Source organism: Theropithecus gelada, chromosome 1 (assembly GCF_003255815.1).
Source record: "Theropithecus gelada isolate Dixy chromosome 1, Tgel_1.0, whole genome shotgun sequence".
Lineage (NCBI taxonomy): Eukaryota > Metazoa > Chordata > Mammalia > Primates > Cercopithecidae > Theropithecus > Theropithecus gelada.
Window position 1 is genome coordinate 216,698,173 of NC_037668.1, and position 24,258 is coordinate 216,722,430.

Sequence of the window (24,258 nt, forward strand, 5' to 3'; positions counted from 1 at the left end):
AATGATTTCAACAATCCTAAACAAGCAAAACCATATAAAGCATGTACACAAGGACTACAGAATAAGACACAAAATGAAAATATTTTATGTTAGTGTTATCAGATTATATATTACAATTTTTCCCTGGAATCGTTCTTTGCTACCTCATCATTCAAATTAAAATGTCAACAAGAAACAATAACTATAGCCATGTAGCCTACTTACCTGTGCCATGATGAAAATATCACACTACAAAATTTTTTGTATTTGTACATTATGTTATATTCAAAAGTGTTTCAGATTTTCAAAAGAAAGTTAGAAACAGTCTCTTTAGATGAATGGTTTTGGCAGATTACGAAAGCCTAAAATTGTTGGCAAACTTGAACCTAAAAAAAGTAATTTGATGCTAATTAGCTATTTAAACATGCAGAAGATAACTGAAGTGAGAGAAAGGAATGAAAAAGAAAGTCAGCCTTATCTGAATAGTAACAACACACAGGAAAATAGAATAATTTAGAGCTGGGGAATTAAAATAGTCCTTGTCTCCTCACAGAACAAAAGGAAAAAGTACTCTGAAGTCTTTGATGCAATGGTGTGGAAAATTTATGTTTGAAAAAGCTGCCTGTTTGAAAAATTGCATTTTTAAAATTAGTTCAGATTTTAGCCATTAACTTCAAACTAGCATAAGAGGGTTCCTACATGCAGCAGATTCAATTCGAGGCTAAAGGAAAAGCACCTGACATTTTAGTGAGCCTACGCGGTCTGTCATGGATAAACCTGTAAGTGCCTTTAGGATTTCTGAGGTGTGAAAAACAGCTCTGGACCTCAGAGGCTAAGGTTGAATCAGAGCTGAAAGTGGACTTTGCTGATCAAACCTCCGTCAGCGACAGCAAATGTTACACAGACGTTGAGACCATTGGGAGAGCTGAGTGCTTGTGACTGACATTATTTTTATCTGAACCCCCTCTCCAAATACCAGTGGGTCCCTGGGGTTGCCAAAATAACTTAAATACTCTTTATAGGAAAAGCTTAGGTCATTTTTGTCAATGTGTTCAACTTGCCAGATTCTTTGAAAGCACCAATTCTTGTCTTCAGTGTCATAATGAAGAATCACTTCTAAGCATTTCTAAATAACAATCATCATGTTACTACATCCAAAAACTTGTTTAAAGCATGTACTTCAGAATAGTCATATTTAAATTCTTCCTTTGACTTCATGTCCCATTGCACATGGAAATGAAAGCTGCCATGAGACACGGAATTGGAGGAGTTTCTGGGAGAATTGGAGGGTAAGGGGTTGACTCTGGCAGTTTCTGGGTATCACTTTCATCTCTCACCATCAGCAAGGAGCGTAAGTAACCCATGGCAGCCTGCTCTGAGAAGACACCATGCAGTGTCTTCGTGTCTTGGGCCGCAGTGGGAGCTGTGGGCTTGTGATTCCCCTCTGCCCAGTTCACCAAAGCTCAGGGACCAGCCCCAGATGATCTACAGCCACCGCGATTCTCTTCCCATGAGCCAGGCTCCATGTTCTCCAGCCACAGAGGGTCAGCACTGCTTTCAGGTGCATGATAGACTCATGGGAAGTGTTGGTGGCCTCCCAGAAAAACACACCACCCTCTTCACTGACAGCAAAGGACCAGGCATAACCAGCATAGATCTGGGGACCCCATCCCAGGAAAGCCAAACTGCTTGGAGGCGGTGGACCATCTCGTTTTTCTGCTCCACATGGTCCAGCCAGCAATAGTCACCAAAGCGTCAGAAGAAGATGTGCTTCTGGGAGTCCAGGACCAGCATGTGGTTAGCTCTACAGGCCACATCTGCACCACCATGTGTGGTACTGGCAGAATCTTCTAATCTTTCTTCTTCTCCATGAAGACAGCCACTCACCTGGGCATCAGCTCCCAGCTGGACTCTGTCCACAGCAGTGGGGATATGAACTTCTCATCGTGAGTTGTGTCCCAGGTAACCATATTCAGGGCTCCCAGAGGAACAGAGTTTGTTTTTTTGTTTTTTGTTTTGTTTTTGTTTTCTTATTCTTGCTGTCCATCATCCTACTGAATTCAGCCCCCTGGGCCATTTTGGTGAATGGCTGGCCTCATGTATCTTCTGCGCAGGGCTAGGAACTGCATCTATCTGACGACCAAGCCCCACCTTCTGCATCCTGTTCTCTCCAAAGGCAAATGCAGAATCCACTTCCTGCAACACCAGGGTGTGGTTCCACCCACATGCTGCTGACATAGTAGCCCCAGGACTAGGACCCTCTATAAGTCTGGGGGCTTCAGCTTTCTTGGTATCACCATGTTTCAGCTGCCCCTTTTCATTTCAACTCCAACTTCACCGATTCCCTTCTGCGGTGATATGTGGGCTGTAGAAAGCACATGTACCCCACTCAAACCACTGCCTGTACCTGGACCCCCAACAGGAATCCAATTCTATGAGACACCCACAAATTCTGACTGGGGGTCATCATTGTGTAAGTACTTTTTCAACCAATCAAGTCCCAGCCAGTTGCTCCCAAAATCAAGGCTGCCATTTGCACTTAGAACCTTCACATTTGCTGCACTCCTTGGTATGTTTGGCTCCCTGATGATGACAGCTGCGCCTCCCACCTCGTTAGCCACCTGGTCTGCCATGCTGGGTGCTTGCCCCTGCAGGGACCACCTCACGTTCCAAGCTTTCCTTCTCATGCAGCTGCTTGCCACTGCTGCTGCTGCAGCACTTTGTCCTTGCATTGTTAATAATCACCTCCCTTGCCACCAAAGGGTTTATGATGCTTGCAATAATACACAGCTGTGATGGTACAATAATACACAGCTGTGATGAAAACAGACACATAGATCAATGGAACAGAATAGAGAACCCAGAAATAAAGATGCACACCTACAGCCATCTAATTTTTGACAAAGTCAAAAAAAAAAAAAAGGAATGGGGAAAGTACTTCCTCTTCAATAAATAGTGCTGGGATAGCAGGCTAGTCATATGCAGAAGAATGAAATTGGACCCTTACCTGTCACCATATGCAAAAATTAACTCAAGATGAATTAAAGATTTAAATGTACAACCTCAAACTATAAAAATCCTACAAGAAAACCTAGGAAATGCCATTCTGGAAGGAATTTATGACTAAGTCATCAAAAGCAATTGCAACAAAAATAAAATTGACAAGTGGGACCTAACTCAAGAACTTCTGCACAGCAAAAGAATTTATCAACGGAGTAAACATACAACTCGCAGAATGGGAGAAAATATTCACAAACTACACATCTGACAAAAATCTAACATCCAAAATATTTAAGGAACTTAATCAATTGAACAAGCAAAAAACAATCCCATTAAAAAATGGACAAAAGACATGAACAGAAACTTCTCAAAATAAGACATACAAGTGGCTAACAAATACATGAAAAAATGCTCCACATCACTCATCACCAGGGAAATGCAAATCAAAACCACAATGAGATACTACCTTATGCCAGTCAGAATGGCTATTATTAAAAGTTAAAAAACCACAGATGTTGGCATGGCTGCAGAGAAAAACAAGTGCTTATACACTGTTGGTGGGAATGTAAATTAATTCAGCCACTGTGAAAAGCAGTTTGTAGATTTCTCAAAGGACTTAGAACTACCACTCGACCCAACAATCCCATTACTGGGTATATGCCCCAAAGAAAAGAAATCATTCTCCCAAAAAGACACACACACGAACATGTCCATCACAGCACCATTCGCAATAGCAGACATGGAATCAATCTAGGTGCCCATCTATGACAGACTGGAAAAAGAAAATGTGGTAGGTATATACTCATGTAGTTTGGATATTTGTCCCCACTCAAATCTTATGTTGAAATGTAATCTCCAGTGTTGGAGGTAGGGCCTGGTTGGAGATACTTGGTTTATGGTGATGGATCTCTTATGGCTTGGTGTCGTCCTTGCAACAGCAAGTGAGTTCTCATGAGATATGGTTGTTTAAGTGTGGGGCACATTGCCCACTCTCTTTCTTGCTCCTACCAAGTGAAGTGCCTGCTCCTGCTTCACCTTCTGCCATGAGTAAAAGCTCCCTGAGGCCTCCTCGGAAGCCTAGCAGATGGCAGTGCCATGCTTGTACAGCTTGCAGAACCATGAGCCAAATAAACCTCTTTTCTTAATAAATTACCCAGTCTCAGGTATTTCTTTATAGCAATACAAGAATGGCCTAAAACATATACCATAGAATACTATGCAGCCATAAAAAGAATGAAATCATAACCTTTGCAGCAACATGGATGCAGCCTGGAGGCCATTATCCTAAGCAAACAAGAACAGACAGAAGAATGGAAAACTACATACCTCATGTTCTCATGTATAAGTGAGAGCTTAATATTGGGTACTCATTGACATGAAGATGGCAACAGTAGACACTGGGGTCTGCTAGAGCAGGGAGGAGAAGGAAGGGGGGCAAAAGTTGAAAAACTAACCATTGGGAACTATGCTGAGTTCCTGGGTAACAGGATCTTTCATCCTCAAACCTAAGCATTATGAAATACACTCAAGTAACAAAACCGTACATGTAACCACTGAATCGAGAATGAAAGGTCAGGGCTCACGCCTGTAATCCCAGCACTTTGGGAGGCCGAGGCAGGTGGATCACCTGAGGTGAGAAATTCGAGACCAGCCTGGCCAACATGGTGAAACCCCATCTCTACTAAAAGTACAAAAAATAAAAAAATAAAAAAAATCATCTGGGCATGGTGGTGCACGCCTATAGTTCCAGCTATTTGAGAGGCTGAGGCAGGAGAATCGCTTGAACCTGGGAAGTGGAGGTTGCAGTGAGCCAAGATCATGCCAATGAACTCTAGCCTAGGTTACAAGAGTGAAACCCCATCTAAAAAAATTAAATTAAATTAAAAAGTTGAAAAAAAAATTGTAGGACAAAATAAAATAATACACAGCTCTGGTACAGATGAATTTCTCATCAGGTGCAGTCATAGTAGTCTAAAAACCCTAATTTGGGTCAATTTGTCATTGGAGAAAGTGAAAGTAGTTTATATTAATAAAAGAAGCTACAAGCTACCTCCCACGTGTTCTGCAGACCATGGAATTGTATGAAGCTCCTTTAAAAGCAACATGAGTATATCCAGATATAGTTTGATGAGGCAGTAAGACCACTGCCATCAATTACTTAAAGAAAGTCTGTCTGGTGACAGTCATACCAAGCCCCTGAATCCACTTTAATGGTGGAAGTGGACACACAGGCTTAGGGAGTTCAAGTCCTTTATGAGTAACATTCACTTATCATACATGGAATGCAAAATGATGCATTTTTTTTCTTTCAAAAAAGTAAAAGATGACTGAAGCTGCATTTTTGTAAGACTCTCTGAGGTCCTCTTTTATGAGTGATTCAACTTGTCCTGTATGCTTTGAAAGCAGATTTATTCGCTTAATGTTTAACTAAAATATTTACTCATAGTTTACTTACCAACCCTACAAAAGAGTAGTTAACTTGGGCTGCTTGCACTTCCTGCTTGCCTGGCTTCTGAACTTCCTGGGCCCAGAGCAGGCCATGCCATTGGCCAAGCTTGGCTACGGGGGGCTCCCCTGACTTCCTGCTAAGCTGGCTTGGAGTCCCTGGTGTACAGAGATGCCTGCAACACCCTGGAGGCAACGAGGCAGCCCCAGACTCATGCTCCGTCTGGCCATGGCACAGTGATGGCCTCCACAGGACCCCTGCCACTAGCCCTCAATCACCTTCTTTGCTGTGGCAGCTGACAAAGCTGAAATGGCTACTCCTTCTGAGCCAAGTGCATTGCCCATTTACATTTTTTAATTGTTGAATAATATTCTTCTACAGATATACTTTTCTTTTTTCCTTTTGCTAGTTGATGAGTATTTGGGTTGTTTCCACTTTGGGTTACTACGGATAGTGCTACTATGAGCTTTCACATGAGTCTTTGTGTAGACATAGGTTTCCATTTATTCTGGGTACCTATCTGGGAGTGAAGCTGCTGAGTCATATGATAATTCTACATATGGCACTCTGAGAAACTACCAAATTCCTTAACAAAGTGGCTGCATTCGTTTGGATTTCTGTAGGCAATGTCTGGAGGGTCCCTATTCCCCCTCTCCTTGTCATCACTTGTTATTGTCTATCGTTTGATTACAGCCACTCTAGTGAGTATGAAGTTGTATTGCATTGTGATGCTGGTATGGATGTCCGTAATGACTAATGATATGGTACATATTGGAAGAGCATATTTTCCTTGGAGAAAGGCTATTGAAATCCACTTTACATTTTAAATAGTTTATCTTTTGTTAATGAGCACTATGAAATGTTTTTGTCTGAATAGAAGTTCATGAGCAGATTTATCATTTGCACATATGTTATTGCTTGTGGTGACTTTTCCTTTCATTTTGAAAGATAAATACACAAACGGATAACAACCAGTCTACATATAAAAAGAGAACTCTGAACACAACCTACAACAATCAGTCCGGACTGTCTAGTCTTGATTAGTAACTGACAGCTGATTTAATTTTTGCCTTTACCTCCAACTTAGGACCAAACTGAGAAGGCCAAACATTCACTCTTACCGGGAAAATAGAACATTCGGCTTCTGCTGAGCCCTCCTGCAGCTTCCCCATGTCAAGAGCCTCCAAGACATCTGGAGTCTTGCCTGTTTTTCCACTCTGGAGTTCTCCCACTCCTCTTCTTGCCTTTGAGTCTTCAACAAACACAAGTGATGGTGGCTAATTCCCATGCTAGGGCAAAGCTGGGATACACAGCTTTTCTCGTTTTCATTTGTGTGGCGTCCAATTATTTCCACTGCTATTATGGAGGTCCCACTGAGGTATCTGCTGCATTGTCCTCTGCCTTGGACCCTATAGATTGACCAGCACCCACCAAGGCATCTTGTGTCTTCTGTTCACGGCTGCCAGATCAGCACTGATGTGATACATGAGCACTGGTTCTGAACTCTCTGTCTTTGCACCGAGTTCCTTAGGTATTTATTCTGCATTTAGTAGAATAAATACCTGGTTTTGGTTATTGGTTCCTACTTTTTTTACATTCTTGGTGGAATCTGGTCTTCCTGTTTATTCATTTTGCTGTCTCTATGTTACTGTTTTGTTTTGTGCCATCCAAAAGTGTTGTCATAAGGAGAAGAATGAGAGTGGAACATAGTCATAAGCACTCAAAAGCTGTTGTTCAAGCCAGTCTCACACACCAGCGAATTTGTAGTTCTCACTGGTCAGACATCCATTTGGACACATTTTGCTATGGGTCGCCAATGAAACTGGATGAAGTTCTCCATTCTACTTCCTTCTTAGTTCTGTGCATTGTGGTTGTGATCCAGAGAGTTATTTTATTTTATTTATTTATTTTTGGCTTTCCACCTGCTGGCAGAACAGATTTTTGTATCTTCATTTGGAAGTCACCAACTGTCAGGATGAGGACCCAAGACATGAGGTTCATAAGCATTACGCTCCTACTGCCTGTCACCAGCTCTCATGGGGCTAAGTCTGAATCCTCTCTGCTTCCCAGAAAACCTCCTGCTCCTTGTGTGTACTTTCATTACAATGCTCATTCTTGTGCCGGGCTTTCTAAATAGCGTTACTTCATCAAGAACCGGGCCTTCCATGACCATTCTGGGGAACATTTGCTTTGAATATCATTGCTCATTTGAGAGGTTCCTTAAGAAAGAAAAGGAATAAGATTTCTTGGGCCCAATGAGCAGCACATTTTGGTTGGTGTGCAGAAGCTTTCAAATGCTATTCTGAATCAAGAACCGTTTCATTAAAACTTCTCTGGCCAAACCTAAGACACAATTTGACACACTTAAGCAACTACAAACTATTAGGTTGGTGCAAAAGCAATTGTGATTTTTGCAAAAACCACAATTGCTTTTGCACCAACCTAATAGATTCATTTTCTTAGTAAACCCTCTCCCACTTTCTTGCCCTCCAGTTGACCCTTATATCCAGATGTCCCTCTTCCCCTTTCTCATCCTAATCTCTCTCCTTCTGCACCTTCATCCTATCCTCCTTCTATTTCTCATTCAGATCCCAAACCCTCCCCAACAACTCTCCTAAAACTCCAAATGACCAGTTGCCTCTGAAGTTTCTTCTGTTCCATAAACAGGTTTTGCCAGCAACAGTAGAATTTAAGCCTAGGACCCAGCTGGATCAAGAACTACAATTAAAGATTTTTCTAAACCCAGAGAAGTTTAGCAAACTCCAGAGGAGACCAGCAAATATCCATAGAAGATTATAGAATCCTTCTGAGTGCAGGAGGCTCAGGGTAACCTGATGCTATAGACCAGATGTTTCTGTCCCCTCCAATTCATATGTTGGAATCAAATCTCTTAAGTGATGTATCTGGAGGTGGAGCCTCGGGAGACAATTAGGTCACGAAGATAGAGACCTCATGCATGGATTGGTGTCCCTATAAAAGGGACTCCAAGATGGCTCCCTCATAGCTTCTGTAATGTGAGGACACAGCAAAAAAGACAGCTGTTTCTGGCTGGGCGCAGTGGCTCACACCTGTAATCCCAGCACTTTGGGAGGCTGAGGTAGGCAGATCATGAGGTCAGGAGATCAAGACCGTCCTGGCTAACACGGTGAAACCCCATCTCTACTAAAAATACAAAAACTTAGCCGGGTGTGGTGGCAGGTGCCTGTAATCCTAGCTACTCAGGAGGCTGAAGCAGGATAATTGCTTGAACCTGGGAGGCAGAGGTTGCAGTGAACTGAGATCGTGCCGCTGTACTGCAGCCTGGGCAACAGAGCGAGACACCATCTCAAAAAAAAAAAAAAGATGGCTGTTTCTGAACCAGGAAACCAGCCCTCACCCGACCACTTGACCTCGGACTTCACTATCTGTAGAACTGTGAGAAACACATTTCTGTCACGTACAAGCTACCCGGTCCATAGTATTCTGTTCTGGCAACCCAGATGAGCGAACACACCTGACACATCAACTGGCACTCATAACTTTTGGAACCTCTGATGCTAAAACCTTGAGGTCAAAAGGTGATTATCTGACTTGGAAATGAATCTGCATGATCTGTCTTTCCACAATAAGCCTGAGAGTCAAAAAAAAAAAAAAAAAGTCAAAGTATCCTAAAAGTGTCCTTCATTCAAGCCTAGGCGGCCTCTGTGCAGGTCAGTTGGCCTGGATGGGGCCTGCAGCATCACATGCACACGGCTTTGGTGCAGCTGGAGCCTCCAGAGCCCACTGTGGAGGCAGACAGTGAGGCGGCCTGCAGCCTGGACTTCCCAGGGGTGGTGGTTGGGGGCTCCGATTCTGTTAAATTCTGTGCGGTCATTTCTGTGTTTAGAAAGGCCAGTGGAAAGTGACTGATGTTGGTGACTCATTCTCCTTTTCCAGCTCCTGCTTAATGTCTGGAGACACAGGCATTTCCAGTGCTGGCTCTGGTACAGCTGCTGCCTGCTCCGGAACCAGAGTCACCTGCAGCCCTGGGCCTCCCACACATCGATCCAGCACCACGGCCAGCTCCCGAGCCAAAGCCCTCCGGCCCCGGTCCTGGGACTGCGAAGCCGCAGCCCAGCGAGGCGTTGCCTGACATCGTGGTGTCTGTTGCCCCCACGCGCCTCAACCCTGGATTTGGAAGAGGCTCCCCCGGAGAGGCGACGGCCAACGGGGCTCCGGCCAGCAGGCCTGGCCCTGCTTTCGGTCCCGGGTGCAGCGAGAGCCGCGGGGGCGGAGAGCAGGGCTGGTGGGCCGGCCCCTGAGCCTCGCCGAAGAGCTTCCCGCGGGCCAGGCTGGGTCCCAGCGCGACCTGAACAACGCCTGCTTCTCGCAAGCCGCCACCGGGCTGTGGGCGCGAACTCCACCCGCTCGCCCCCTCTCCACGTCTCCGCCCGGGCTGCCGTTGACAGGAGCGGACGGGGCGGGATTCCAGCAACTCCTCCTCCTGCTCCAGGACGTGGTCTCTTCCTCCAGCGACTGGGACCTGTCCCCAGCTGAGCATCTGAGCTGGGGGCCTCTGATGTGCTGCCCAGGACGGGCCCTTCCTGGTTGGCAGGCCCGTGGGGATGTATTTTCCAAAGGGCACAGGCCCAGGCAGGACCTCGCAGCTGCGCCTGGGGGTCACCATTGCTCTATCCTGCCCAAGGACTTATTTATATTGTTATTCCTTCAAATTTCTATAACTTTTAAATAAAGAATTTGGCTTTTTAATTAAAACTCTCATGCCTTCTTTAACGCCCTAATGTCAGATGGAATTGTTGAGGCTATCATGAAAATCTCCAACAGTTTCCTCTTTTTGTTGTGGATATTTCCATGAATGAATTGTGATCTGATCAATTGTTACTGTAAACCTTTCAGATTTAGGACAGATTCCTCTCCCAGCACCTGGGCACCTCTGTTCTGTCTGTATTGAGGACAAAGACTAGCTAGAAGGAATCTCAAACCTCCTTTACAAATGCAAAAACAGATGTGCTTTCCACGTGCTTTGCCAAACATAGAGACAGGAGCCATTGAGACATGATGCAAACAGCTTCTTCTGAGTCAGGAGAAAAGAAAAACAAGAAATATGAACAACCACAGTAGGTCCAGCAACCTTTCCACAGAGCCAGGCACTCAGGAGCCACCTGTCATGTCTTAGGCCATTTCTTTCCTACAAGAACCTCACTGAGATTCATCTTACTACTCCACTTTTCAGAGGTGCAAGTTGAGGCTCAGAAAGTTCCAATGGCATCCTTAGACACAGCTAGTAGGTGGTAGGGTGTGCCGTGAAAGAAACAGACACTCGCCTGCTCAACAGCTGCTCCAGGTGTAGCAGGACAAGCCACAGACACAACCCCTCAGACACCGAGTTAAAGAAGGAAGGGCTTTATTTGGCTGGGAGCTTTGGCAAGACTCACATCTCCAACAACCAAGCTCCCTGAGTGAGCAATTCCTGTCCCTTTTAAGGACTCACAACTCTAAGGGGGTCTGCGTGAGAGGGTCGTGATCAATTGAGCAAGCAGGGGGTACATGACCGGGGGCTGCATGCACTGGTAATCAGAATGGGACAGAACAGGACAGGGATCTTCACAGTGCTTTTCTATACAATGTCTGGAATCTATAGATAACATAACCGATTAGGTCAGGGGTCGATATTTAACTACCAGGCCCAGGGTGTGGCGCCAGGCTGTCTGCCTATGGATTTCGTTTCTGCCTTTTAGTTTTTACTTCTTCTTTCTTTGGGGGCAAAAATTGGGCATAAGACAATATGAGGGGTTGTCTCCTCCCTTACAAGAACTGTAGGACAGAGGTGAAGTCCCACTATGAGCCTAGGAAACTCCTGAAGGAGGGGACAATTTGACCCTAGAAGGTTGGAACCAGGGACTCCACCAGCCTCTCCCTTGTGCCTGGCTGCGGGGTCCCTCCGCATAGTACAGATCTCCCCAGGTTCAGGGTACACTCATTTTCATACTAGGGAGCACTAGGAAGGACACAGTGACAGCATCATGAGCCACCGGGGAATTGGGATCTGGAGATCAGACTAGGAAGCCTCAGCCCTTCAGGGACTTGTGCATGTGGAGGACATGGGTGTTCATGGTGAAAAAGGTTTTAGACTTTCAATGTAAAATTTGATGGGGGGGCACAGATATTCATTAAGTCATTAATAGCTTCAAGGCATCATCACAGTATTTTGGCAACTGTGGAGCAATTAATAGCCTTATGAAGAACCTGCATTAATAGCCTGTATGAAGAGCACTATCCAAGTGAGTCCTCAAAAAAAAACACACTCATTGTATAGATGAGAAGACACAGACTTTTGGATGTCAAATGGCTGCTCAACAGCACGACTCAGAACAGAGAATCATCCACAAGGGGGGTTGTGTTAAATTCCCTCTAAACTACCTGAGGCCGAGCCTGCTCCTGCCATGGAGGAGGGGAGCCTGGGGAGGCCTCACCTCATTTTCTCTCCTTGTCAGAGACAGCGCACAGGGCAAGACACTCTAGAAGAACTCTTTGGACTTAAAGCAACATAATTTTTCTTCCTTTAGCATTAAAGGGAGTCTTGAGAAACAACGAAAACAATCCCACACCTGGCAAAAGAGAAAATGTCAGGAGACTCCAGGGAGAAAGCTCATCAGAGAACCTAGGGGATCTGAGCAGTTGGCTCAGGGAAAAGAAACCCCAAGCAGATATTAAACAAATGAAAGACAACAAACACATCCATTGGGAAACTTGGGAGTGAAAGGAACAATGTGATTGTATTTGCCACACAGACACCAGCTTGGCAAAATATTAAGAGAATGTTAACATCCAGGGGAGGCTGGATGCAGGGAACCAGCTACCTTCAGGGACTGCTGGTGGCAATGTACCTGCTATAGCCCTTTTGGAAAGTGATCAGACCGTAGCTATACAAATTTGACATATGCATATTCTGGAGGGAGTTAGTATATGCTATGGGATGAATTGTGTTCCCTCCCACAAATTCATATGTTCATGCTCTAACACTCAGTGCCTCAGAATCTGACTGTATTTGGACATATGCTCCTTAAAGAGGTAATTAACATGGCCAGGTGCGGTTACGACTCACTCACACCTGTAATCTCAGCACTTTGAAAGGCCGAGGCAGGTGGATCACCTCAGGTCGGTTCAAGACTAGCCTGACCAACATGGTAAAACTCCGTCTCTACTAAAAGTACAAAAAATCAGCCAGGTGTGGTGGCACGTGCCTGTAATCCCAGCTACTTGGGAGGCTGAGGCAGGAAAATCGCTTGAACCTGGGAGACAGAAGTTGCAGTGAGCCGAGATCGCACCACTGCACTCCAGCCTGGGCAACACAGCGAGACTCAATCTCAAAAAAAAAAAAAAAAATGAGGTAATTAACATAAAGTGGGTTCATTGGGGTGGGCCCTAATGCACTCTGACTGCAGTCCTTATAAGAAGAGGGAGCAAGCACACAGGGAGGCACAAGAGAAGACCTTGTGAGCACAGAAACAGAAGACAGCTGTTTGCAAGCAAGGGAGAGAGGCCTCAGAGAAATCACGCCAGCCAAGAGTCTGATGTCAAATTTCTAGCCTCCAGAATTGTGAGAAACTAAATTTCTGTTGTTCAAGCCCTTCAGTCTGTAATACTGTGTCATGGGAGCTCTAGCAAACTGTTGCAGCCTCTTCAGATACACATAAAATGTTCCCTGCAGCCCAGTGGGTCTCTGTGTTCTGTGAGACAACACATGGCAGACAAACGAATAGAATGGCTTCACCCACTCTTTGTGTACAAGTCCCCCTTTTGTACAAAACAAAAAACAAAAACAAAAACAAAAAAAACAAAAAAACTCCCTAGTAAGACTGATGGTTTGTTTTTGTTTTTTTGAGACAGAGTCTCACTCTGTCACCCAAGCTGGAGTGCACTGGCATGATCTTGGATCACTGCCACCTCTGTCTCCTGGGTTCAAGTGATTCTCCTGCCTCAGCCTCCTGAGTAGCTGGGACTGCAGGTGCATACCACCACACTCAGCTAATTTTTGTACTTTTTGTAGAGGCAGGGTTTCACCACATTAGCCAGGCTAGTCTCAAACTCCTGACCTCAAGTAATCTGCCAGCCTTGGCCTCCCATAGTGCTGGGATTACAGGCATGAGCCACCCCCACCCCCAACCCAGCCCTGGCCAAGACTGATGGTGTTTTTTTTTTTTTTTTTTTTTTTTTTTTTGAGACGGAGTCTCCCTCTGTCTCCCAGGCTGGAGTACAGTTGCACGATTTTGGCTCACTGCAACCTTCATCTCCTGATTTAAGAGATTCTCCTGCCTCAGCCTCCTGAGTAGCTGGGATTCCAGGCACCCGCCACTACACCCAGCTAATTTTTGCATTTTTAGTAGATTCGGGGTTTCACCGTGTTGGCCAGGCTGCTCTCAAACTCCTGACCTCGGGCAATCTGCCCACTGGGATTACAGGCATGAGCCACCACACCCAGCCTAGATTGATGGTTTTTAAGGTTTGGAGAAGGTCTACTGAGGCAATGGAGCTTTGTGCTGCACGAGTGAGTTGCGGTGGATAGATAAAACAATAAAAACAGTGACAACATGCAAAAGATACTCATGGTCTAGTGTAAAGTGCCTGCAAAAGATACTCATGGTCTAGTGTAAAGTGCCATATGGTCAGGCTTTCGTGAGGACTCTTCTGAGTTGCAGACTTCAGACTTCAGGTATTACCCTCACCTGGCAGAGAGGGAGGAGAGAGCTTTCTGGGGTTCCTTTTATAAAGCCAGTAATGCCAACCATGAGGGTTCTATCGTCAGGCTAATTACCACTCGCCTCCTGATACCATTACATTAAAGATCACAAAGTCAACATTTTTTTAGATTCAGGGGTACACGTGCAGGTTTGTTACATGGGTGTATTGCATGATGCTGAGGTTTGGGCTTCTAATAATCCTGTTGCCCAAATAGTGAAGATAGTACCTTACAGATAGTTTTTCAACCCTCGCTCTCCTCCTTTCCTCCCTCTTTTCAGGATCTCTAGCATCTGTTGTTCCCACGTTTGTGTCCATGTATACCCAATGCTTATCTCCTGCTTATAAATAAGAACATGCAGTATTTAGTTTTTTGTTTCTGTGTTAATTCACTTAGGATAGTGGCCTCCAGCTGCATCCACGTTGCCGCAAAAGACACGATTTTATTCTTTTATGGCTGCGTACTATTCCATGGAGTATACGTATGACATTTTCTTTAGCCAGTCCACCATTGATGGGCACCTAGGTGGATTCCATGTCTTTACTATTGTGGATAGTGCTGTGATAAACATATGCGTACATGTGTCTTTCTGGTAGAGCTATTTATTTTCCTCCGAGTATATACCCAGTAATGGGATTGCTAGGTCAAGTGGTAATTCTATTTTTAGGTTGTTAAGGAATCTCCAAACTGCTTTCCACAGAGGCGAAACTAATTTATACCCCGATCAGTAGTGTATGAGAATTCCCTTTTCTCCACAACCTCATGAACATCTGTTATTTTTTGGCTTTTAAAAAAAAGTTTATTTTAGGTTTGGGGGTACCTGTTAAGGTTTGTTAAATAGGTAAACTTGTGTCATGGGGGTTTGTCATACAGATTATCTCATTACTCAGGTATTAAGCCAGTACCCAATAGTTATCTTTTCTGCTCCTCTCCCATCTCCCAGTCTCCACCCTCCAAGTAGGCCCCCGTTTCTATTATTCCATTCTTGTGTTCATGAATTCTCATCATTTAGCTCCTACTTTTACAAGTGAGAACATGCAGTGTTTGGTTGTCTGCTCCTGTGTTAGTTTGCTAAGGATAATAGCTTCCAGCTCCATCCATGTACCCTCAAAATACATGATCTCGTTCTTTCATGGCTGCATAGTGTTTCATGGTGTATAAGTACCACATTTTCTTTATCCAATCTGTCACTGATGGGCATTTAGGTTGACTCCATGTCTCTGCTATTGTGAATAGTGCTGCAGTGAACTTTTGCACACCTGTGTCTTTGTGGTGGAATGACTTCTGTTCATCCGGGTATATACCCAGTAATGGGATTGCTAAGTCGAATGGTATAATAATTCTGCTTTTAGCTTCTTGAGGAAACTCCATACTGTTTTCCACAATGGTTGAGCTAGTTTACACTCCCATCAAGAGTGTGTAAGTGTTCCCTTTTCTCTGCAACCTCGTCATCATTGATTATTTTTTGACTTTTTAATCATAGCTGTTTTGACTGATGTGAAGGTGTATTTCATTGTGATTTTGATTTCCTTTTCTCTGGTGATTAGTGACAGTGACATTTTTTTCTTATGTTTGCTGACTGCTTGTATGTCTTCTTTTGAGAAGTGTCTGCTCATGTCCTTCACCCACTTTTTAATGACGTTATTCTTTTTTTTTTATTATACTTTAAGTTCTAGGGTACATGTGCATAACATGCAGGTTTCTTACATATGTATACTTGTGCCATGTTGGTGTGCTGCACCCATCAACTCGTCAGCACCCGACGTTATTATTCTTGTTGATTTAAGTTCTTTATAGATTCTGAATATTAGTGATTTATCAGATGTGTAGTTTGTGCACATTTTCTCCCATTCTGTAGGTTGTCTGTTTACTCTGTTGATAGTTTCTTTTGCTGGGCAAAATCTCCTTGGTTTAATTATGTCTCAATTGTCAATTTTTGTCTTTTTGCATTTGCTTTTGAGGACTGAGTCATAAATTCTTTGCCTAGGCCAATGTCTAGAAGAGTATTTCCTAGGTTTTCTTTTAGAATTGTTACAGTTTGAGGTCTTACATTTAAGTCTTCAATCCATCTTGAGTTTAATTTCGTATATGAGAGGCAGGGGTCCAATTTCATTATTCTGCATATGGTTAGCCAGTTTTCCCAGCACTATTTAATAGGGTATCCTTTGCCCGTTGTTTCTGTTTGTGGACTCTGAGGAAGATTAATTGCCTGTAGACATGTGGCTTTGTTTCAGGGGTCTCTATCCTGTTAGTCTATGTGTCTATTTTTGTACCAGTATCATGATGTCTTGGTAACGGTAGCTCTGTAGTACAGTTTGAAGTTGGATAATGTGATGCCTCCAGCTTTATTCTTTTTGCTTACGATTGCTTGAGCTATTTGGCTCTCTTCTGATTCCATATGAATTTTAGAATAGATTTTTTCTAATTCTGTAAAAAATGGTGCTGGTAATTTAGCAGAAATAGCATTGAATCTGTAGATTGCTTTGGGCAGTATGGACATTTTAACAATATTGATCCTTCCAACCCATGAGCATGGAATGCTTCCTTATCCATTTGTTTGTTTCATCTACATTTTTTCTCATCAGTGTTTTGTAGTTATCCTTGTGGAGGTACTTCACCTCCTTGGATAAATGTATTTCTAAGTATTTTACTAGGTTGGTGCAAAATTAATTGCTGTTTCTGCCATTGAAAGTAGTGGCAAAAAACACAATTACTTTTGCACAAACATAATATTTTTGTGTGGCCATTATGAATGAGATTGAGCTCTGAATTTGGTTCTCAGCTTGAGCACTGTTGGTGTAGAAATGCAATTTATTTTTGTACATTAGTTTTGTATCATGAAACTTTACTGAAGTTATTTATCAGGTCTAGGAATCTTTGGGCAGAATCTTTAGGGTTTTCTAGGTATAAGATCATGTCATCAGCTAACAGAGATTTGACTTCTCCTATTTCAATGTGGATGCCTTTTATTTATCTCACTTGACTGCTATATTGAATAGGAGTGGTGAGAATGGAGAATTTGCTGCTGTTGGGGTCTTGGTTGGAGATGGGTGTATTATAGTTTGCTAAGTCTGCCGTAACAAAGTACCACAACCTGGATAGCTTGAACAAAAGGAATTGTATTGTCTCACAGCTCTGGAGGGTACAAGACTAAGAGCAATGTATAGGCAGGGCTGGTTCCTTCTGTTTCATGCCTCTACCCTAACTTCTGGTAGTTTGCTATCTTTGGCATTATTTGGCCTGCAAATAAATCACCCAATCTCTACCTTGATAGTCACATGGCATTGTCTCTGTGTATTTGTCTCCAAATTTCCCCTTTTTATAAGGACACTAGTCATATTGAATTAGGAGCCCACCCTACCCAAGCATTACCTCATCTTAACAGTTATTACATTAAAAACTTGTGTTTACAATGACTCTATTTCCAAAGAAAGTCACATTCTAAAGTACTCAGAATTAGGAGTTCTACATATGCACTTTGGGGAGACACAATTCAGTTCATAACTCTTGGGAGCTTTGCTTCCAATATGACATTGATCTCCCCAAACCCATTTGAGGTGCCTTCTCTCTGGGACTGTGAGGCTGAATCCACTAATGTCAAGAAGTAGGACTGGCTGCTATGGCTGATGCTGTTCTGCTGATGTTCTATAGGTGCAGAGGCAATGGAGTTGGGAGTCAAGAGGCTCAGTTGGGAGGATACAGTGGTGGCTGTACCTGCACCATTGCATTTGAACTGTGCCTGGGCTCTTGGTGACCTAGATTCCCTGGGTTCCTTCCTGTTCTCCTAGCTTTATTTGCCAATGTGTCTCCAAATTTGTGAGCTATCTGATGACTTTCCTGAAAGTCCTGTTTCACTCCCATTAGTCAGAGTTGGTTTCCATTGTTTATAACCAATACACTTGTCAAGTACACATGCTTCATCATATTTTATATGTTTGGGGTTCATCCTATATTTAAAAATAAGACAATAATTCAATGGCATAAGTTCAGGAAATTCTGTAATTGGATCTTTAATTTTGAACAGCCAATACAATGAGGAGATTCCATTGTACTGGAATGGGTTGTGCTCCTAATTGAGTTTAAGGTAAACTAACTTCTGCCTGAGCAAATAAGTCCTATGGTATGATTAAGTAATATACATCACTGAATTCAATTCCAACTGACTTCATTTTCAGATAAAGTTATTGAATGAATGTGACTTACTTTCAATTTTTTCTTCTTCTTAGAACTGGAAAATACTTTCAATTCCTTTTGCTTAAAAAATTTGTCTCCTCAGCAATTATTAATTTAAATTTCAAATCTTATATTCAAATGCACCTGCTCTTGACAAATAGCCAATATTTTATTTTATTTTAAACAATTTTTATTATAAAAAGGCAGTTTTATTTAGAAATACCAACATGATTGTAAGCTAACTTGAATAGCTGGATTTTACAAGAAAGGATTTGATGGTGGCTCATGCCTGTAATCCTAGCACTTTGCGAGGCCGAGGCAGGTGGATCACCTGAGGTCAGGAGTTCAAGAACAGCCTGGCCAACATGGCAAAACCCCATCTCTACTAAAAATACAAAAATTAGCTAGGCGTGGTGGCAGATGCCTATAATCACAGCTACTCACGAGGCTGAGACAGGAGAATCACTTGAACCTGGGGGTGGAGGTTGTGGTGAGCTGATTTCACCACTTCACTCCAGCCTGGACGAAAGAGCGAAACTGTTTCTTAAAAAAAAACAAAAAAAAGGAAAAAAAGGACCTGAAAATTTCCTTTTTGATGTCCTCCAAGACTCGGACTCCATTTATTTGCACCTTTTTAACTTTTTCTTGCCTTAAACCTCTAACTTCAGACTGGAATTAAGCAGAAACATGTTTCTAGTGTTTAAAATTTAAGTTTCTTCATATATAGAAAAAAAGGTTAAAGGTTATGGTTGGTAAAAATTAAAACTGGCACATGAAATTCCTATAGTATTTCAAAATGAGGTCTTATTTTTATTTATTCATTATTCATTTTTCATAGATAACCCTAAGAAGCATTGAGTCTGGCTTATTAGAAGCATTTATAATTGTAATGCAATTATTAAAACATTTACTAAATTTATGTTAAAACACCTTTTTCTCCCACACAGAAAATTCACTGTTGAAGAATTATGATACTATTCCTTAGTGAGATGGATGAGGGAAGGGAAAACATAATCTTATTAATTGTTTTTTTCATGATACTTTATGAGGTAAGGAATTTATAAAATGAAACAATAACAATTATATTTTACATCAGTTTTGCGACATGAATCAGTTGTGTTTATAGATTCAAACCAAGGCTTGAAAAAAACTCAGGAGTTAAGGGGCTGATAACCTCATAAACTGTAAACTGTGTTAACAGCAATCAATTGTGCTCCCTCAGTTCAAAGGGCATTTGATTATACTCTGCACTGTCAGGGCCACTCGCATCGGAGCTCATCTTGGAACGATAAACAAGGCAGATCTGCAATATACACCAGAAAGTGACAAGACACACCTGTCACTACAAGTTTTGAGACAAAACCGTAGGCACTTGCAGACAGCTGTGTCATCCATGAGTGAGTCTGCTTGAAGGCTCGGCAACAGGCAAGAAGAAACACCCCCAGTCAGTTCAGACTACTGAGACCGGAGGCCCACGTGCAAAAGGACCTTACACGTCATGGCCAGAGTTTGAACTCCGCTAAAGGCCAGGAGGAACCATCGAACAATTGTATGAAAAGGTGAATATCATTTTCATAATTGTTTCAGATCAGTTATGGGTTGTGGAGAATGTAATGGAGAAAGTCAAACACATATTAGGAAAACATGGTAAGAAGCAATATTGTAATTCTAACAAGAAATGACGAACTAAGCAGCAATAAGAATAGAGAGAAAAGGATACATTTGAGAAATAGGACAGAGGTAAATCTAGAGGACCTCCTGTTTGGTTTGAATATGGAGAATAGAGCAAAGAGTTTGGGGATTAGGGGAATATTGATGATGGTAATGGGATTCAGGATCACACTACCATAAAATATGGCACCTTGGTATTTGAGAAAATAGCAGAAGCAGGAACATCACTTTCACTTCCCCCTCACCTTTTCCCCTGAAGCTGGTGACAAAACCTAGGAAGATCATTCTCTGACCTTTTCCCACCCTTCTCCCCTAAAGCAGGTCATAAGACTCACATTCAACAGGTGCTCTCTCTAGACCCAGAGGAAAGGAACATCCTTATCTCTGAAGGCACAGGGACACAAAAAAGAATCGGAACAAACAGGTCTTGCTAAGTTCCCCCCAGTTTGTTACCATTAGATCATACTTTTGGAGCCAAACATTCTTCACAGCTATCCACTTCTTCATCAAACCTAGCATGAAAAAGCCACTGGTTGCCCCGGCGTGGTGGCTCACACCTGTAATCCCAGCACTTTGGGAGGCCAAGGCAGGCAGATCATTTGAGGCCAGGAGATTGTGACCAGACTGGCCAACATGGAGAAACTCCGTCTCTACTAAAAATACAAAACTTAGCAAGGTATGGTGGTGCACGCCTGTAATCCCAGCTACTCAGGTGACTGAGGCACAAGAATCGCTTGAACCTGGGAGGCGGAGGTTACAGTGAGCTGGGATCACACCACTGCACTCCAGCCTGGGCAACAGAGTGAGACTCTGTCTCAAAAAGAAAAATAAAGCCACTGGTTTACCTGTGTCTTTGAGTCTTCATTTCTTTATGAAGTTTCTCATGTCACATAAAATATATATTAGGTAAATTTATATGCTTTTCTCTTGTTAATCTGCCTTTTGTTATAGAGGCCTCAGCCATAAACCTGTCAAAGGGTGAGGAAAAGATTTCCCCAATCCCTGCAGTGGTGCAATTTATCACATACAAGAGATTGTCAATAAGATTATCATCAATGGATGAATGGATAAAGAAAATGTGGTATATATACACACCGGCTACGCAGCCTTTAAAAAGAAGAAAAACCTATCATTTGTGATAACATGAATAGACCTGAAGGACATTTGCTAAGTGAAATCAGCCTGACACAAAAGGACAAATACTGCATAATCTCATGTACATGTGGAATCCAAAAATGTTGATCTCATAGAAACAGAGTAGAAAGGCAGTTACTAGAGGCTGGGGTTGGGGGAAGGATGGGGAAAGCAAAGATGTTGATCACAAAATACAAAGTGTCAGTTAGACTGCAGGAGTAAGTTTTAGTGATCTATGATACTGCATGGTAACCACAGTTAATAATAATGAATTGTATATTTCAAAGCTACTAAAATAATACATTGTTAATATTCCTACCACAAAAGAAAAGTTGGTGAGATAATGGATATGATAATTTACTTGATTTAATCTTTTTTACAATGTATACATAGATGAAAAAATCACATTGTACCTTATATTTAAATTAAATATATTTATATTTAATATTTATATTCACAATCATTATTTGTGAATTAAATAAATAAAATTTCTTTTTTAAAAAGATTAGCAATAGATTTGTCAGCAGAAGCCTTTCAGATATGAAGGCAGTAGGATAATATGTTCAAAGTGATGAAAGAAAAAACTGTCAAACAAGAAACTCTATCTGCAGAACTGTACTTCAAAAATGAGGAAGAAATTTAGACATTCCCAAACAAAAGCTGAGTGTGTTCATTACTAGTAGACCTGCCCTGTAAGAAAGGAGTTGAAATAAATGGATGATAGACAGCAACTCAATGACAAATGAAGATATTAAGATCTCTAGTAAAGATAAATCTATAGGCAAACATAAAAGCCAGTAATTTTGGCTTATAATTTTGGTTTGTAACTCCACTTTTTATTTTCTACAGGACTTAAAAGCCAAGTGCATAAAAATTATTTTAGTTCTATGTTATTGGGCACACAGTGTATACAAAGATGTAATTTGTCACACCAATAACAAAAGAGGGGACAGAGCTATATAGCAGCAGTTTTTGTAGGCAATTTAAATTAACTAGGTATCAATTCAAATTAGGCTGTTAAAAACTTTAGAATATTATATTTAATTCCCATAGTAACTATAAAGGAGTCATAGAATACACAAAAGAGGAAATAAAAAAGAAATCAGGTTCATGCCTGTTATCCCAGCACTTTAGGAGGCCAAGGCAGGTGATTCACCTGAGGTCAGGAGTCCAAGACCAGCCTGACCAATGTGACAAAACTCCATATCTACCAAAAATACAAAAAATTAGCCAGGCACGGTGGTATGCACCTGTAATCCCAGGTACTTGCGAAGCTGAGACAGGAGAATCGCTTGGACCCAGGAGGCAGAGTTGCAGTGAGCAGAGATGGTGCCACTGCACTCCAGCCTGTGTGACAGAGCAAGACTCCGTCTCAAAATTTAAAAAAAAAAAAAGAAAAAATCAGAACATGTTACACAAAAGTCAACTGAAAACAAAAGTAGGCAGTAATTTAAAAAATAACAGGCAGGCCAGGCACCGTGACTCATGCCTGTAATCCCAGCACTTTGGGAGGCTGAGGTGGGCAGATCATGAGGTCAGGAGATCAAGACCATCCTGGCTGACATGGTGAAACCCCATCTCTACTAAAAATACAAAAAAATAGCTATGTGTGGTGGTGGGTGCCTGTAGTCCCAGCTACTCAGGAGGCTGAGGCAGGAAAATGGCATGAACCCAGCAGGCAGAGGTTGCAGTGAGCCAAGATCATGCCATTGCACTCCAGCCTGGGCAACAGTGCAAGACTCCATCTCAAAAAAATAAAATAAAAATAATAATAATAATAATAATAACAGGCAAAGAATCTATAAGACATACAGAAAATAAATAGTAAAATAGCAGAAGAAAACATTTTCTCATCAGTAACTATTTTAAATGTTAATGGATTAAACTCTCCAGTTGAAAGCCAGAGACTGGCAGAATGGATACAAAAATATGATTCAACTATATGCTGTCTACAAGAGACTCACTTGAGGTCTAAAGACACAAATAGGTTAAGAGGATAGAAAAAGATACTCATGTATATATTTTCATGTAACCAAAAGAAAGCAGGAGTGGCTATATTAATATCAGAAAAAAACAGAACTTAACTCAAAAAATGGTTGCAAGGGTCAAAGAAGAATATTACATATTAATAAAGGAATCAATTGATCATTTAAAACATATATGCCACAAACTACAGAACCCCCAAATCTGTGAAAGAAATATTTACAGAACTGAAGTGAGAAATAAACAGAGTTCTACAATAATCGTTGAAGACTTCAATAACCTACTTTAAACAATAGATAAAATGATAAGACAGTTCAATAAAAATATAGAGGACTTGAACAACACTTAGAAAATACTTTGAAATGAATAAAAACACAACATACCCAAACTTGTGGGATGCAATGAAAGCAGTGGTAAAAGGAAAATTTACAGTTATAAATTTATGCATTAAAGTAAAAGAAAGATTTTAAATTAACAACCTAATTTGTTAGGTCCATACACCAATTGGACCTGATAGACATACACAGTAGTTTATAACAGCAGATTATATCTTTTTCTCAAGTGCACCTGGAACATTCTCCAGGATGGACCATATATAAAAGGACAAAACAAGTCAATACATTCTAAAAGACTGAAGTCATATAAATAAAATTTAAAAGATTGAAATCATAAAACTAGAAATCAGTAACAGAAAGAAAATCAAAAAGTTCACAAATATGTGGAAATTAAACAACATACTTTTTAAAAAAAAATTTGTTATACTTTAAGTTCTAAGATACATGTGTACAACGTGCAGGTTTGTTACATATGTATACATGTGCCATGCTGGTGTGCTGCACCCATTAACTTGTCATTTACATAGGTATATCTCCCAATGCTACCCGTACCCTCTTCCTCCACCCCACAACAGGCCCCAGTGTCTGATGTTCCCCTTTCTGTGTCCAAGTGTTCTCATAGTTCAATTCCTACCTATGAGTGAGAACATGCAGTGTTTGATTTTCTGTTCTTGCTGTAGTTTGCTAAGAATGATGGTTTCCAGCTGCATCCATGTCCCTACAAAGGACATGAATTCATCCTTTTTTATTGCTGCATAGTATTCCATGGTGTATATGTGCCACATTTTCTTAATCCAGTCTGTCACTGATGAACATTG